The sequence below is a fragment of the Carlito syrichta genome, unplaced genomic scaffold (genome assembly GCF_000164805.1).
Source record: "Carlito syrichta isolate Samal-C Ts95f unplaced genomic scaffold, Tarsius_syrichta-2.0.1 Scaffold315355, whole genome shotgun sequence".
Classification (NCBI taxonomy): Eukaryota; Metazoa; Chordata; class Mammalia; order Primates; family Tarsiidae; genus Carlito; species Carlito syrichta.
Window position 1 is genome coordinate 555,505 of NW_007259451.1, and position 17,815 is coordinate 573,319.

At 41.9% G+C, this 17,815-nt stretch overlaps 1 protein-coding gene across 1 annotated transcript in view; it reads right to left on the reverse strand.

Moving 5' to 3' along the window:
• The window catches only part of TMOD3 (tropomodulin 3), an 82,159-nt gene extending 75,729 nt beyond the window's left edge, over nt 1-6,430 (reverse strand). The window contains exon 1 of the mRNA XM_008072586.1: nt 6,226-6,430. The gene's annotated coding sequence lies outside the window, so the exon portion shown is untranslated. The remainder of the gene's footprint in view (nt 1-6,225) is intronic.
• Nucleotides 6,431-17,815: the final 11,385 nt, after the last annotated feature.

Below are 17,815 nucleotides of genomic sequence, written 5' to 3' on the forward strand. Positions count from 1 at the left end.
TAAGCTCCCTATAGCTTGTTCTATTAGACTCCCAGGCAATCTCTCTGACTTGAATCTCCTCCCTTCTCTCCAGCATTTGCCTGTTCTATAGGCAAGGTGCAATTGCTGCTAAAATAAAGTTTGTCTCCATTAACTCTACTCATAGAAAATCCATTTAAAATTCAAATTCATAATTGACATTCTTCTATCAAGAAATATATGGTAACTAGCCCTGGATCCCAATCTGAAAAAGGTGCATAAAAGTCCTTTTTTTTTTAAAGATTTGCTGGGTATGGTGGCTCACGTCTGTAATCCCAGCACTTTGGGAAGTGGAGGCGAGAGGATTGCCTGAGCCCAGGTGTTCAAGACCAGCCTGGGCAACCTGGGAGACCTCAACCCTACAATAAATAAAAAACTTTTTTTTTTTTTGATTTGGAGTCTCACTCTGTCGCTTAACCCAGTATAGTGGTTGAACCTGTAGTTCCAGCTACTTGGAAGGCTAAGGCAGAAGGACTGCCTGAACCCAGCAGGTCAAGGCTGCAGCGGCTGTGAGCATGCACTCCAGTCTGGGTGACAGTGAGTATTCAACTCAAAAAACAAACAAACAAAAGAGTCTATTCTTAAGAAACTGACAGTATAAGCACAATTAAAATACAAAAAACCTCAGCTGATTTTTCAACTAAGATGTCAAGTCAATCTAATGGAGAAAGGAAAGTTTTTAAAAAACCTACCTTGCTGGGGCAGCTAGATATCTGTACAGGGGGGGAAAAATGAACCTAAACCCCTATTAAACTCCTATAGTACATCATAACACAATAATTTGAGATGAATCACAGACCTAAATGAAAAACCTAGAATAATAAGGCTTCTAGAAAACAGAGTATCTTTCCAACCCTGGACACAGTTAAAAATTTCTTGATCAGAACACAAAAAAACATTAACTATAACGCAAAAAATTGATAAAATTGACTTATAAAAACTCAAAATTTCTGCTAATCCCATCATCATTTTGAAAACAGACAAGTGACCAAATGGGTTTAAAAAAATATACTGCCGGCTGGGCTCGGTGGCTCACCTTTAATCCCAGCAATCTGGGAGCTCGCGGGTTTGAGACTAGTCTAGGCAACTTAGGGAGATCTCATCTCTACAATAAATTAAAAATTAGCTGGGTGTGGTAGCGTGCACCTGTAGTTCTGGCTACTTGGAAGGCTGTGGCGGAAGGATCGCTGGACAGCAGGTTGATGCTGGGGTGGCAGTGAGTGTGCCACTGCACCCCAACCAGGGCGACAGAGTGAGACTCCAACTCAAAAAAAAAAAAAAAAATGCCACCACGTGGCATCTGACATTTGGCAAACGACTTGTATCCAGAATATATAAAGAGCTTCTAAAATAAACATATGACCCAATGAGAGACTAGGCAAAAGATATGAACGTAACAAAAGGTGTCTTTGTGTATGGTAAAGTACTTAACATTCTCAATCATCAGAAAAATGCAAAATGAAATAATAATAAGTTAGTCAAATTTTTGTGTGACTAAAGTTTTTTTTGTTTATTTTATTTTATTTTTTGAGTTGGAGTCTCACTCTGTCGCCCAGACTGGAGTGCAGTGGCCGCTCCCGGCCACCACCGCAGCCTCGACCCGCTGGGCTCCGGCGATCCTTCCGCCTCAGCCTTCCAAGTAGCTGGAACTACAGGTGCGTGCTACCATGCCAGGCTAATTTTTTTATTTATTGTACAGATGAGGTCTCACCAAGTTGCCCAGGTGGGTCTCGAACCCACAGGCTCAGGCAATCCACTCACCTCAGCCTCCCAAGGCGCGGGATCATAGGCTGAGCCACCGAGCCCGGCTTGTGTGACTAAAGTTTAAAAAGTTAACAACACTAAAAATTGGTAACACTAAAACTATGGAACTGAAGCTCACATGAATAAACCTCTTTGGAGAACAGTTTGGTAGTTTTTTAATGAAGTTAAACATACATACGCCCTGTGACTCAAGTAATTCCACTTCTAGGTATTTATCAAGAAACTTATTTAAAAGGCCAAACCACTAATACTTGCAACAACACAGATGAATTTCAAAAACAGTTACATGAAAGAAGTCAGACACAAAAAAGCACATACTATATGATTCCACTTATGTGAAGTCCAAGACCAGGCAAAACAAATCTGTGGTGTCAGAAGTCTATGGAGTCAGAAAATGGTTGCCTTTGGAGAAGTATAGGTGAGGAAAATGGCAGGAAAGAAGTATGAGGAAACTTTCTAGGTTGATTATAAAAAATGTTTCCTATCTTGTTCTGGTAGAAGTTACAGTGTATAAAATCGTCAGATCTTCTTGAACTAGACACTTTAGGAAATGTGCATTTTGTTGAATGTTAATTATACATCACAAAAAATTGCAAAGTAGCACTGTTTCAATATATAGGCTAATAATTTTGTTTTAAATAAAATTCGTGGACACCACAAATGCATTTTTAATCATTTATCACTTTGGATCATTCACCTCTATTCCTTCATTCTATAAATAATCTAATGAATTACAGACACATATAAGAATGTACGCTCACATATTTTTCATAAATAGTAAATCAAATTTGAGTCTTTATAATTTTATTTATGTATTTATTTATTGAGTAGGAGTCTCACTCTGTCGTCCAGGCTGGAGTTCAGTGGCACACTCATGGCCACCACATTCTCGGCCTGCTGGACTCATGCAAACCTTCTGCCTCAAGTCTTTCTTGTAGCTGGTACCACAGGTGTATGCCACCATGCATGGCTAATTGTTTTATTTATTGTAGAGATTAAGCCTCATCAGGTTGCCCAGGCTGGTCTCAAACCTCTGGACTCAGGCAATCCTCTCACCTCAGTCTCCCAAAGTGCAGGCGTGAGCCACCACACCTGGTAGAATCTTTACAATTGTAATGTGCACTTAATGCACCAGTTATAGGTCCAGTAGAATTTCTTATTTTTTTATACCATTTTTCTGTCAATATGATTTTACCTTTGTGATTTTAAAAAATCTGACATAAAACTATATAAATCATGCATCAGCAAGGAAGGTCAATGACCAGAGGATGATAGTGCTTTAGCCACTAATAAAGCCTAGAGAATAATACCTCCTCACCTATTCTAATCAAGAGAGTCCACGTGGCTGGGCTCAGTGGCTCAGCCTGTAATCCCAGCACTTTGGGAGGCTGAGGCGAGTGGATTGCCTGAGCCGTGGGTTCGAGACCAGTCTGAGCAACTTGGCAAGACTGCGTCTCTACAATAAATCAAAAAATTGAACTGGGCGTGGCAACGCACGTTTGCAGTTCTGGTTACTTGGAAGGCTGAGGCAGGAAGGATCACCGGAGCCCGGCAGGTCGACACTGGAGTGGCCATGAGTGTGCCACTGCACTCCAGCCTGGGCGACAGGGTAAGACTCCAACTCAAAACAAACACAAACACACACACAAAAACAGAGAGTCCACGCATATTTAAACATAAGAGCAACTGAAAAGCATAGAGACTTGTTTGCCAGCTATAACACAGCCTAAATATCATCATTGTACATTAGACTGATACCAGAATATCTACCAACATCATTTTTCCCCCTACTATTTTACTAGCTCCTCCTCTGGTTTCAATCCTCTTTATCTTTTCCCCTCCCTTTGCTGGTCTCTATCCAAGTATATTTTTATCATCACAGCCTCTTTCCCTCCCATGATATTGCCCAGATCTAATTGATTTTCTTTTCTAATTTTGTTTTCGGGCCAGGGTCTCACTTTGTTGCCTAGACTGGCCTCGAACTCCTGGGCTCAAGTAATCCATCAGCACCGGCCTCCAGAGTAGCTGGGATTACAGGCGCATGCCATCACAGCTAGTTCTTACTGATTTTCACATACCCAGCTCATCTCAGGTTCCAAATAAAATAAATGCACAAGACTGTACTGTTTTCTATGCAGATATATCACATACACTCAAATAGTATAGAGAGCACAGCCTGGGGGGGGCAGAGATGATTCGTGAGTGGAAAAAAAATTAGACTTCATTTGTTCTCTGCCCTTACAACTTGAAAAGATGTCTCCCTCTGAACACCTACCACATGTTTTTATTCCTGCAGATGGCTCTTACAAGTGCTGTGAACTATAAACAAGTGCATATGCCTCATCTCCAAGGGAGTAAGCTCCTAGACAGGAACCATGTCTTACACATATTCACCAGGAGCCTAACACCGTGTACAGAATGGAGCAAAACACATACTTGTTGAATTAGTGAATTACTGAATTAATGTGAATAAAAACAAGTAAGGGTGGAAGAGGAGGACAGAAAAAAAGCTGAGAGGGTGCATCAAAGAGAAAAAGGGAAGGAGAAAAACTTGTCATGAAGGCAGATGTTTTTGTTAGAGTGTATACGATTACAGTATTTTTTTTTAACTGAGAGCTGGAAAAGCAATTGATATGTATCTAATATCACAGGTATCAGTACAGTATTTAAATTGTCATTATAAACATCTTAAATAGCTTTATAATTACCTCCCCATTCTTGATATTAAAAATGTGGTCTCTGACAGCATCATCTATCAGACTTACAGATTTTAGGGCCCCCCTTCAAACCTACAATATCTTGAGTGATTTATGCATGTTAAAGTTGGAAAAGCACTGTCCTACGTATGTGCACTCATATGCTTTCTTTCTGTTGCAGCGAACCTGTGTTTTGCTTAAATGAGTCAGTAAAGATTGAAAAATCTTTGAATGGGATGCGACCTTTACATATTTAACTTCAGGTGAAGTTATTAAATACACTGTAATTTGGCATAATATGTATACCACAAAACGTAGGCATTACTCATAAAAATATGTGATTAAAGAAAATTGAGCAGTAGGTTAATAACATTCTCAAGAACTCATATTTGTTCCTTCATGCCTAGCACAGGGCTTGGAATAATTTATGTGGCCAGTGTTTTCCGAACGTAAGTTAAAAAAAAAAAAAGAATGTTGAAAAATCAGAAATATTTAGGACTGAAATATTAAGGGCTCAAAAAATCTTGGAGTCATCTGGTCCAACAACCTTAGTTTGAAGATGAGCAAGCTAGAAATTCTCAGAGGTGCAAATGCAAGAAAGCTCGGAGATCTAAATAAAATAGAAACTCACATTTTAATAATCTTTTTGTCCGCTTAGTAGAAATGGGTAAGAAAGGGGATACTATTACGATTGCTGACTCTTGAAAAAGTGGTAGGGCAAAAAGGTGCCTAGGGAAGAAACTAGCGAGAGTAAATGAGCCTGGACAAAGCTATTTTTCTAAACCTAACGTATTTTTGACAGGTCAATTAATTAATAAATTTAATCTGCCAAAAAACTAATCCGGAGGAGTCTCAGAAAAAGAGACATGAGCTGCATAAAAATGTTACAAACCACGAGAGACTGCACATAACTAACTTAAGTCTCCACAGGCTTATTTCCTGTTGAAGACTGACCTCCTGGGATAAATTTTACTGCAGTGTTCATTACCAGATGACTTTTGGTTTTAAGAGAAGCCAAGGGCAAGTTGGAAATGCGATTCTTAACTAAACATGAAAAAGAAAGAAACTGCGGCTGTTTCCCATTTCTGTTTGTAATCAGAATGTAGGCTTGCGGAGGAAACACCAACTTCTGTAAGCAGAAATATAACGACCCAGTCACGTCCTCAAAACAAACCCACACACAAACTTCACAGCCGGATCCAGCTGTGCTGTCTGGGAGCCAGGAATTTAATTCTAAGAGCAGATCAAAACGGCGAATGCAAGATCAGCCAGATTTCAATCACAAAAAGGGTGTGTCCTAGGTCCCCTCCGCCCCCCAACTTTCAACAAGCAGAGCCTCTGAAGGAGTCTGGGTGAGAAAACGTTTGAGAGGATCGTCCCCCGAGCTCCGCCTGGGTGGGGTGGAGGGCGCTCGCACGGCCGCGGCGGGCGCCGGCTCCCGGGAGGGGAAGGGGCCGGTCCCGAACCCGGGGAGGCTGGGCCCGCGAATGATTCATCAGCAACTCCGAGTTCGCGCGCCTGGGTCGGCAGGCGACGCCCAGCGCGTCCCACGGCCCCCACCGAGCCGGTTCGCCCAAAAGCAGCCCCCAGCGTCGCCCTGCTCCCCGAAAAGGGCCCTGGGGAAGGAGACCGGAGCTACGCGGCTGGAAGGCAGCAACCTCCCTCGCTCTCCAGCCACCATGGCCGGTGTGCGACTCCCTGCCGCGCCCGCAGACAGACTTCCTGGAAAGCACCGGGCTGCGCTTACCTGACTGGCGCCCGCTGGGGCCGCCGACCTCTTCACAAACCCGCGGGAACGGCGGGGAGCAAGCCGACGCTCGGTTCCCAGCACCCGCCCGTCTGCCTGCGTCGGCCTCCCAGGGAGTCGCCTGAACCAGCCGCCGGCTGCACCCCTACTCGACCGCGCTGTCGGTGCGGCTGGTTCCTCCTCTGTCTCAGACGCGCGTGCGCACGCCCCGCTCGCAGGGCATCCTGGGAGTTGTAGTTCGAGCGAGGCGGGCGCGGCACGAAGCACACCCTGGGCTTCACAATGGGCAGGATATTGGAAGGGGCTGCGAATACCAAGTTTTATCCCAGCCTGAGGCAATGGTCTCTACTCGTAGAAGTACCCAGATCTACAAATCCCACCCACAGGCTCTTTGGGATAGATTTCCTTTTTACTTGAACCTTTTGTAAAGAGGCAGAAGACGGCAGGGCTTGCATTGCACCCTGGATTGCTAATGCGAGGACATGACATCGAGCCCTTTAAACTGATCATGTAAGACTGATAGAAAAGCAAACAAATAAAAGCTAAGCCCCAAGAGGCGTATAAGTCATGCGGATGTCACCTCAAGGGTGTGGTGACCCTAGTGGTTTCCTTAGGTATGCAACCAGGGATGTCTCAGTGATTGCTCTCATTTCCCCTGGCAGTTTCTGCCCCATTCCATACTCCCATTCCAGTTTCAAGCTGTACACCAGGCGGTGGGGATGGACTGATGAGAGTGGGAGAAAAAACAGAAACGGCTACTCAAAGAGGGTACTGGGGCAGATGGGTAGTCTGGAGGGGAAGACGAAGAGCATGGGACTGCCTCAAAGGACTATTTGACGGTGGCCTATATAATGCCTGCCTCTTGTGCCTGGCTCTAAGGAGAGGGAACAGCGATATCCTTCCCGTCCTTCATTTCATCACTCACTGGGAATTTTCCTGGCCTGCTCTTCAGGACTAGACCATCCCTGGAGTGATGCTCAGCTTTGATAACACCTTTCAAAAATGCTGCCAAGGAAGTGGACTGAAGTGCGCTTGAAGTGCATTCCAGCTACACCCAGGATGACAGACACCTGATGGTTAAACCTCTCCTGGCATCTACTTCTTCCCCTCAGAGCAGGTAGTACCATAGGTTAAGTAAACACCTTGGAATTTAATGCAGCTGGCACCCACTAATTTCAAAAATGAAACTCGCTGATGATTTGGATTGTTCAGGAAAAAAGTTCCTTCTAAATTGCAAATGCTCCTAGAAGACAGTCAACGTTAAATTTTGTGACTGTTGTGTCTTATTTCCTGTAGCATCTTTGTGTGAATCAATTTCTCATATATTCTTGGAGATAGTAGCTTTCTGAGAGCAATTTCCTACAGAATTCAGGTTCAACTAAATTTTATACTTAATGCATAATACATACCAAGCCCTGTGCCAACACTTCATTTATTAGACTTTATTCAATCCTCAAAATAACTCTACAAATAATAAACTAATATAATCCTCCATTTCTACAGATAAAGTAATATAATATAATAATATAATATAATCCTCCATTTCTACAGATTAGAAAACCTAAGACTCAGACAAGTTAAGTAATTTGCACAAGGTCACACAGCCAGTAATTGGAGATCCAGAAATGAGGCACAGGTATCCTGATTCTAATTCTGACGTGCTTTCCACTGCTAATCAGACTCATGTATCTCATAAATCTCACCAAATTTTTTTTTGGAATTAAAGTTTTATTTTTAAAAATTATTTTATTTTAGATTCAGGGGATACATGTTTAGATTTGTTACATAGGTATTAGTCATGATGGTGAGGTTTGGGTTTCTATTGTGCCCATCACTCAGGTGATGGGTGTGGTACTTAGTGGGTGGTTTTTCACTCTTGCCTCCCTCTCTCCCTCTCCTCTTTGGGAGCCCCCAGTGTTTGTTGTTTCCATCCTTATGCCCACATGTACCCGGTGTTTAGCTCCTACTTACAAGTGAGAACATGTGGTATTCAGTTTTCTGTGATAAATCACTTTGAGTGGTAGTCTCCAGCTGTATCCATATTGCTACAAAGCCATGATTTTATTCCTTTTTTTATGACTGTGTAGTATTTCATGGTGTATATGTACCACATTTTCTTTATTCAGTTCATCATTGGTGGGCATCAAGGTTGGGCACCCATGTTTTTGCCATTGTGGATATCATGGCAATAAACATGAGTGCAAATGTCTTTTTGGTAGAATGATTTATGCTTCTTTGGATATATACCCAGTGGAGGGATTGCTGGGTTGAGTGGTAAATCTATTTTTAGTTATTTGAGGAATCTCCAAACTGCTTTCTGCAGGGTTTAAACTAGCTTACATTCCCACCAACAATGTATGAGCATTCCCTTTTCTCCACAACCTTGCTAACATCTGTTTTTTTGTTTTTACTTTTTAATAATAGCCATCCTGACTAGTAATCTCAGCAAACTCTTTAAAGTAAAGCAATCTTTAATTATTTTAAGGGAAATTATCATGTCCAAGGTATATGAAAAAAATTCTCTAACAGCCTGGGGAATTGGCATGAATGAGATGAATATTTGGATTCCTTTGACAGTTCTATATATGCTATGTATATAGTATCCTAACTTATACTGGCTTATTAGTAAGCCTCTTGTGAATTCTTGCTATACCTCTGGGACATCACTCCTGAGAAAACTAACAAAATGGTGCTCCTGAACAAGCAAAGAAGAAAACCAAGGTCATGGAGATGCGGTTTATTTTAAGAAGACTTTCCTCTGCGACATGACTTCTTGTGCTTTGCTCTTTGGTCAGGAAGGCCTTTTAATTCAGTGTCTGGCTGATTTAATCTATGGCAATTTTCCTCTCTGACCTTCCAATAAGGGGTTGCAGGCAAACTTTAAAAGTATTTTATTGGCCAGGCTCGGTGGCTCAGCCTGCAATCCCAGCACTTTGGGAGGCCGAGGCAAGTGGATTGCCTGAGCCGGTGGGTTCAAGACCTGCCCGGGCAACTTGGTGAGACCTCATCCCTACAGTAACTAGAAGATTAGCCTGTAGTTCCAGCTACTTGGAAGGCTGAGGTAGAAGGATCGTCAGAGTCCAGCAGGTTGACACTAGGTTGGCCTTAAGTGTGCCACTGCACCCTAACCTGGGTGACGGAGTGAGACTCCAACTCAAAAAATAAAAAAGTATTTTATCTTTTAGTTATTCATTTAAAGTTTTCCCTAACAAATGGATGCATCTTCCCTTAGTGCCTTTTTCTAAAGCAATGCAGGTTGATGATGGGTTTTTTTTCCTTTCTTCAGACAAATGTTGTAATATTATAGTCACAAAGCTTCCAAATATGAACTTCATATTGCTTGTTTACTTAGTGTAAGCTCAAGGAGGACTTTGCTTTGTTTACTCCTCCATCCCTAACATCAGTGATACTGCTAGACACACAATAGGTGTTCAATAAATATTTGTAAATAGATAAATGCCGGATTCTTCCCTCCCTTTCCTCCTCTCATTTTGGAACACAGAACCAGAGGGTTCAGCTGGTGACCTGGTTCAGAAATAGACACCAGTTGCAAGACGGATAACTACACAGAAGAATAAGATTCTGTGAAACTCCTCTTGAAGTGAGACAGAGCTCTTTCTCCCCCGCCCCCACTCATGGCCACCCCAGTGTCTACCTGCTGGGTTTAGGCGATCCTTACGCCTCACCCTTCCAGGTAGCCAGAACTACAGGTGCCTGCTACCACACCGGGCTAATTTTTTATTTATTGTAGAGATGAAGTCTCGCCAAGTTGCCCAGGTTAGTCTCAAATCCCTGGGTTCAGGCAATGCTCTCACCTCTACCTCCCAAAGTGCTGGGATTACAGTCTTGAGCCACTGCGCCCAGCCCAGAGCTCTCTTTTAAAAAGACCATACGTAGCCAGGCACAGTGACTCACACCTGTAATCCCAGCACTTTGGGAGGTCAAGGCTAGAGAATTGCTTGAGCCCAGGTATTCAAGACCAGCCTGGGTAGCTTACCAAGACCTTATCGCAACAAAAAATAAAAAAAAAAATTAGCCAGGTGTGGTGACACTCCTGTAGTCCCAGCTACTTGGGAGGCTGAAGTAGAAGGATCAAGGCTGCGGTGAGCCATGATCGTGCCACTGCACTCCAGTCTGGGCAACAGAGTGAGACTCCAACTCAAAAACAAACAAATAAATAAAAGATCATACATTATAGTCATTGCTGTAATTTATAGTCAGAAAACACAATTCTTAGAGAGGGAGAAAGAGAAAAAAAAGCGAACATTATGTTTATATAAATAAGTGAAAAGGAAAATCTACTCAATGCCTGTGGTCGATTGACATACTGTTTCCAAATATTTGCGCCCCTCTGGAGAAATAGACAGCCCTACCCACTGCTGTGTGCCTGGCAGTGCTGCCCTGTGGACATTTTCAGTCTTGGCTATGATCTAGTGATGGGTTTTTCCTTTTTTCTTCAGACAGTGTCATACTGTAATCACAATGTTTAGAAGCGGGTATCTTACTTTGGCCAATGAAACTTGAGTGGAGGTGACAATAAGACGATTCTGAGTGGCAGCTTTAAGAGTCATCGCCGTTTACCGCTAGTGAGCTTGCTCTTTCCCTCCACCAAGAGGAAGGCATGTTCCAAACAAAGGCTGGCCCTTCTGCCTGGTCGTAGAGTAAGGATTTCCATGGGTCAGAGCCTCAGGCACACACAGGAGCTGGCATCATGTAACGTGAGCAAGGAGCAGACTGAGGTGGAGGCTTGTTTGTTGGTACAGACTTCCCTAGCAAAAGCTGACTACGGCAGTGCCTAATCAACCATGATGCTCTGAAATAGAAGTGGTAGGCACTCCCAGCCCCCTGTATTTAATCCCACTTCTAGTAATGGAAAATGAGTGAAATTCACACTAAAGAGAACACATCTGAGACCTTTAGGTAAAACATCTGAATACAGGGCAGCATATGGTTCCTGTTAGGTTTCAGGATTTGGTTAGAGTGAAAGTGATTGATAAAAGGACACTCACAACTCTACTAACTCTACTTAACGTATTACAAGCCCTAATGGGTGTAATCTTTAAACTTTTAGCCAGTGTTATTCATAAAGCGTGTCACATTGAATCATCCTATGAGAATTAATACTAGCAGCAATTTTCTTATTATTGAAGAGTTACTTTAGGAAATAGTTTCTTTGGTATACAAAAACTTTTGAGGGAGGTGAAAAAAGTGTATTTTATAGGACAGCTGAGAAAACCTAAACTAAAGAGATAAAATTGAAACTAAAAGGTAAGAATTTCATGCTGGGAGCTTGGTGTTGGTTAAAGCAGGGGGGAGGGGGAGGAATCAGAGAAGATACACACCATGGCTGGGTGCATACAATTTTTTAGAAAGGTTCCAGCAAACTCTTTGGCCTACGATGTCCTTCTCTGTCACTCAATCTCTGCCTGTTAGAGCCCCCTCATATTTCACTGTGCATCTCAAATGCCTGATCCTTACTCCAACATCACGAATGCTACTAGCTGGAATTAATTTTGCCTTTCCCCATATTTTCATAGACCATTATGCTTCCACTAGAAGTGCACTGAATACACAGTTCAGCCAAATGCCAAAGGGTCAAAAAATTAAAACCACTCTTCAGCTGAAACAAAGGTTGATGACAAACATCACTATTAAAGAATACACTTCTAGGATACACAAATAAACCTAAAATATTATCCCAACATTTTAATCTTATTATTTAAAATGTTAGTGCTAAAATTCTTACGTTTAACATTTCGTATAAGAACAAGAATTTCCCAGTGCTGTCAGCTGTTAGACTCTCCTATAGTCACTAAAAAGAGCCAGAGTTCAGCTGAGGTGAGTGAGGGAGTATGACCCATGTCCTAAATGGAATTAAATAAGAATTAAATTGCCAGGCATGGTGGCTCACGCCTGTAATTCCAGCACTTCAGAAGGCTGAGGCTAAAAGATTGCCTAAGCCCAGGGATCCAAGATCAGCCTGTGGTTCTTGGAAGGCTGAGGCAGAAGGAACGCCTGAGCCCTGCAGGTCAAGGTTGCAGTGGCTGTGAGTGTGCCCTGCACTCCAGCATGGGTGACAGAGTGAGATTCCAATTCAAAAAACCAAAAAACAAACAAACAAAAAAAAATTAAATCCAGGTTTTATTCTTAAAACAAAACAACAAAATAATATATATAATTTTTAAAAATTTCAGTTGTTGGGTACATGTGAGGATTTCTTACATAAGTAAATTTTGTGCAGGTGAAGTTTGAGTTTCTAGTGAGCCCTCTCTCCCCCAGTAGTGAACATGGTACTGGGTGGTTGTGTTCCCCTTATTCCTCCTCCCTCCCTTTGCTCATAAATCCAGGTTTTAAAATGATAAATTCTAGATACACCAAACATGTCTACTAAGACCAGAGTTATGACATGATGTAACCTCTACTTATCTTTTCTTATATTATTTAAATTTTTATAAACGTTGGCTCAGAAAGAATATACTGAAAGAATATATTCTTCCTAAGTTATCTTGCTAATGCATTCTCCCTTTTTATTTGTAGTAACTGTCAACCTACTTCCCTGTTTGAAAGTTTCTAAAAAAATGTTTCTTTTTGCCTTTCACTACCTATTTATTGATACAAAATAACTGTACATATGAATGAGGGTACATGTGATATTTTGATACATGATACAATGTGTAATGATCAAATCAGGATAACTGGTATAACCATCGTCTCAAACATTTATCATTTCATTGTGTTGAGAACATTCCAAATCTTCTCTTCTAGTTATTTTGAAATAAGCAATAAATTATGATAACTATAGTCACCCTACTATCCTGTTGAGCCACTGGAACTTATTTCTTCTAGTTAGCCAAGCCAGGAGTGGTGGCTCATGCCTATAATCCCAGCGCTTTGAGAGGCAGAGGTGAGAGGATTGCTGGAGTCCAGGAGTTCGAGATCAGCCTGGACAACTTGGTGAGACCTCATCTCTACAATAAATCAAAAAATTAGCTGGGCATGGTGGCACACACCTGTAGTTCCAGCTACTTGAAAGGCTGAGGCAGAAGGATCACCGAAGCCCAACAGGTTGAGGCTCAGTGGCCATGAGTATAGCACTGCACTCCAGCCTGGATGACAGAGTGAGACTTCAAGTCAAAAACAAAAAAATTTAAAAAACTAATTAACTGTATTTTTGTACTCATTAACTCTCCTCTTTTCATTGCTCCCTTTAGTAACTGTTTTTAATTGATTTTGAACACAAAATAAAATGTTTCACAATCAGCAATTATTATAGCATTTTATTCATCCAATAATTACTATACATTTACCCTTTGATAGAATTTGTGTGTGCGTGCGTGTGTGTGTGTTTGTGTCAGGGTCTTACTCTGTCACCCAAACTGGAGTGCAGTGGCACTATCATGGCTCACTGCAGCTTCACCCTCCTAGGCTTATGATCCTCCCACCTCAGCCTCCCCAGTAGTTGAGACTGCAGGTATGCACCATCACATTCAGCTAAGTTCGTGATTTTCTGTAGAGATGAGGTCTTGCTATGTGGCTTAGGCTCACTTTGCTGTTTCTATTGCCTGCAGAGTATACTATGATTAGGATGTATCACCATTTCTAGAAACAATTTCTATGAATAGACATTAACTATTTGCTATCATAAGCACCACTATAGCATTCTTTGTGTGACTTTGAGCCATTTCTACGACACTGTTTTAGAAACAGGAATGCTGGGACCACACTGAACATTTGTTCTGCTCACACTGAACATTTCAGCACTCCCCCAGGGCTGACATTTAGCCTGGCTGTCTCAGTGCAGCAGACCAGCAGGGGTTTCTGACCCAGACTGTGTCATACCCGTTGGAAATACTGTGCCTCTCACTCCTAGGTGCCAAATTGCCCTCCAAATGGCTGCGCAGATTTATACTCACGAACAGTCTGCTTCTCCATGGAGCGCCATTTCACCTTCCTCGGGCCAACACTACGTGTTATCAGGGAGTCCATCTTTTTCATAATGATTTTAAACAACACTCTCTAAACGTGTCACACAGGTTGCAAAAGTCCTTCATGACTTATATAGATATTTAAGTTTTCTAATGTTTTTAACATAGATTTCTTATTTCAATGTGGCTCAATTGTTAATGTTGTTTTTTACATAGTCTACGTTTGGAATCATACTTAGATTGGCCTTTCTAACACTAAAATTATTGAACTAATCTTCTGTGTGTGTACTTTTTAATTCTTTTTAGAGATAAGGTCTCTGTTGCCTAGGCTGGAGTGCAATGATGTGATCACAGCTCACTGCAGCCTTGAATTTCTAGGCTCAAGCAATCTTTCCTCTTCCACCTCCTAAAGTGCTGGGATTACAGGTGTGAACCACCACACCCAGCCAACTTTGATAGAATTTCAACACATAAGTTAAATAGTTACACTCAGGTTATATCTGGAATACTTGCCTGTAACTGAAAGTGAATATTCAAACAATAATAACAAATCTAAGTAACATTCTTTGTTCATATCAGTGAACAGATAAGATATATGAGTAACCTTATGAACACATAAATACCAACCATGCCAAAGTTCAGAGATGATAAAAGTAATATTGAAGTAAGCATTCTGAAAGCTGAGGACCAAAGCCAAAACCAAGAAAAAGATTTTTGGCCAAATTCCAAGATATATTGTCCCATGTCACTTAAGACAGCTTTTAGGCAGGCATATTGCATTTCTTATTCACATTAAGCTTTTAATCAACTAAAATGTCAAAATCTTTATCCATGCAGATGGCAGTTACATTATATTCTCCACCATCTTATTTTTTTAGTTGATATTTTTGGATTAAAAATAGAAAACCGTACTGTTGCTTCTTTTAAATTTTATCTGATTAGATACAGGCTTATATTTTAGTCTGTACAGATATTTTTGAACCTGTCGAAGTATTCCTTGTGTCTCCCAGTGCCCAAAAGTCAACAGTCAAAGACTTAGTATTCTATCAGTAACACATACAAATGACTGATAAACTGCAAGTCAAGACAAGTCAAGGAAAGAGCCCTGTGGTGGCTACTGAGTCCTTCTGATTGAAATAATTCCATTCATCAGCATTTACTTATAATCATGAGTCAAGAAAGACCATTTAAACCAATCATTTAACAAGTTAGTTGCACTGTTTTGCAGCCTATATTTCTCAAGGATGTCATGAGACTTTGTCAAATGTCTTGCTGAAATTGAAATGCTGTATGTTCTTCCAACTGTACCTTCAAGACTTCCTGTCATTCGTTCTAAATGAATCTGTGCTGGCTTTTAGAGATCATTGCTTTACTTCCAAGTGCTTACAAACTTCTAAAGTGAATAATACACTTTTCTAAAATTTGGTTCAGGATCGATAAATCCAGTGGTCTACAATTCGTAGAATTCCCTCTCCATCACCACATCTTTCGGATTACAAGCCTGTTTGATTTCCCTACATCAACTCCCTCCCCAGGGTGGCTGGGCCTGAAGTGTAGCCAAACCTTATCTGAGCATGTTCTCTGACTGCTAGGAGTGGGCAGTGGGTTGGTAACCAAGGCAAAGGGACCCTAGGGCACCCCTTCTTTTTTTTTTTTTGAGTTGGAGTCTCACTCTGTCGCCCAGACTGGAGTGCAGTGGCCGCTCCCGGCCACCACAGCCACGACCTGCTGGGCTCCGGCGATCCTTCCGCCTCAGCCTTCCAAGTAGCCAGAATTACAGGCATGTGCTACACGCCCGGATGATTTTTTGATTTATTGTAGAGATGAGGTCTCGCTGCCCAGGCGGGTCTCGAACCCGCAGGCTCAGGCAACCTACTCACCTCAGCCTCCCAAAGGTGCGGGATTACAGGCTGAGCCACTGAGCCCGGCTGGCACCCCTTCTTATAGTCACAAAAATGGGCTGAGTTACCAAGTTGAGAGAAGGCAGACCACACCAGAGCCAAGTCTGACACAAAACAGACTGGAGAGTCAAGGATTCGCTCTAGGAGCCAGCCAAATACAAAAGAGATATGGTATCAGAAGCCAGAGCAAGCACAAACAAGTGGAAACATCAACATCATGAGGAACTGAGCTAAATGAGAAGCTGGGTCAGGAGTAGCTCGCGTGTCAGTTGTATCTTGTTTGTACTCAGTGCTTGGAGCTATGGGGAAGGCTTATCTGCTAGAAGGGAATGAGTGGTCAGTGGAAACTTAAAAAAATTAGCAAGATTCGTTCAGTCTTGTTTGTGTGTTTGTTTTGAGTCAGGGTCTCACTCTGTCACCCAGGCTGAAGTGCAGTGGCACGATCATGGCTCACTGCAGCCTCAACCTCCTGGGCTCAGGCAATCCTCCCACCTCAGCATCCCTAGTAGCTGGGACTACAGGAGCATGTCACCACTCTCAGGTAATTTTTAAGTTTTTTGTAGAGATGAGGTCTCGTTATGTTGCACAGACTGGTCTTGAACTTCTGGGCTCAAGCCATCCTCCTTCCTTGGCTTCTCAAAATGCTGGGATTGCCGGGCTCGGTGGCTCAGCCTGTAATCCCGCGCCTTTGGGAGGCTGAGGTGAGTGGATTGCCTGAGTTCGTGGGTTCGAGACCCGCCTGGGCAGCGAGACCTCATCTCTACAATAAATCAAAAAATCAGCCGGGCGTGGTAGCGCATGCCTGTAATTCCGGCTACTGGGAAGGCTGAGGTGGAAGGATCGCCGGAGCCCAGCAGGTCGAGGTTGCGGTGGCCGGGAGCGGCCACTGCACTCCAGTCTGGGCGATCGAGTGAGACTCCAACTCAAAAAAAAAAAAAAATGCTGGGATTACAGGTATGAACCATCATGCCTGGTCTCATTCAGTTCTGTTTAAATTCTTGACATTGTCAGTATAAAATGAAAAACTTTGTTGATATTAATATCCATGGATATTTATTTAGGTTAAAATTTAGGATAGTAAAACCTAAGTGCCTTATGGGTTCTTGGCACTATTTCTCAGTGTTTTTATATATTAATCCTCACAATATTACTACTGTGAAGTAGTGGTATCACTGTTCCTGTTAAACAGATAAATAATCAGAGGCTTGGTAATTTGCTTAAATTCACGCAACTAATCAAAGTGAGATTTGAACCAGGCAAAGGTGACCCCAGTGTACACACTTGTAACCTCTATTCATTGTAATCCAATAGACTGAAAGGGAGAATCCTTTAAACAAAATAATTACCATATTTCCTTATCCATGAGAAGGTATGAAGCGGCAAATATAGAAATTAGACATAAGTCCTTTATGCTTCTTATTTGGACCTCATCAGCCTATACTATGAAATCCAAGGGTCACAGAGTGAGGACAGAATTCAGCAGGAGGGTGGGAAGAGTAGTTTTTTTCTGTTTTTCCAGGGACTTACCTTTACAATGTAACTTTATCATTTTTAGGATTCAGTGTTACAAATTCCTAGAATAGCTAAACAAAATAACAACAACAACAACAACAACAACAATAATAATGACAACAACAATGATGATGCAAATCCAAAGGTAATGTACTAATTTTAAGAAAAAAATAGTCAACCTGTCTGGGTTATCTATATTCCTGCTCTCTGCTCCCATTTATTCTAACAAATTTTCACTGTGTAGTTGAATGT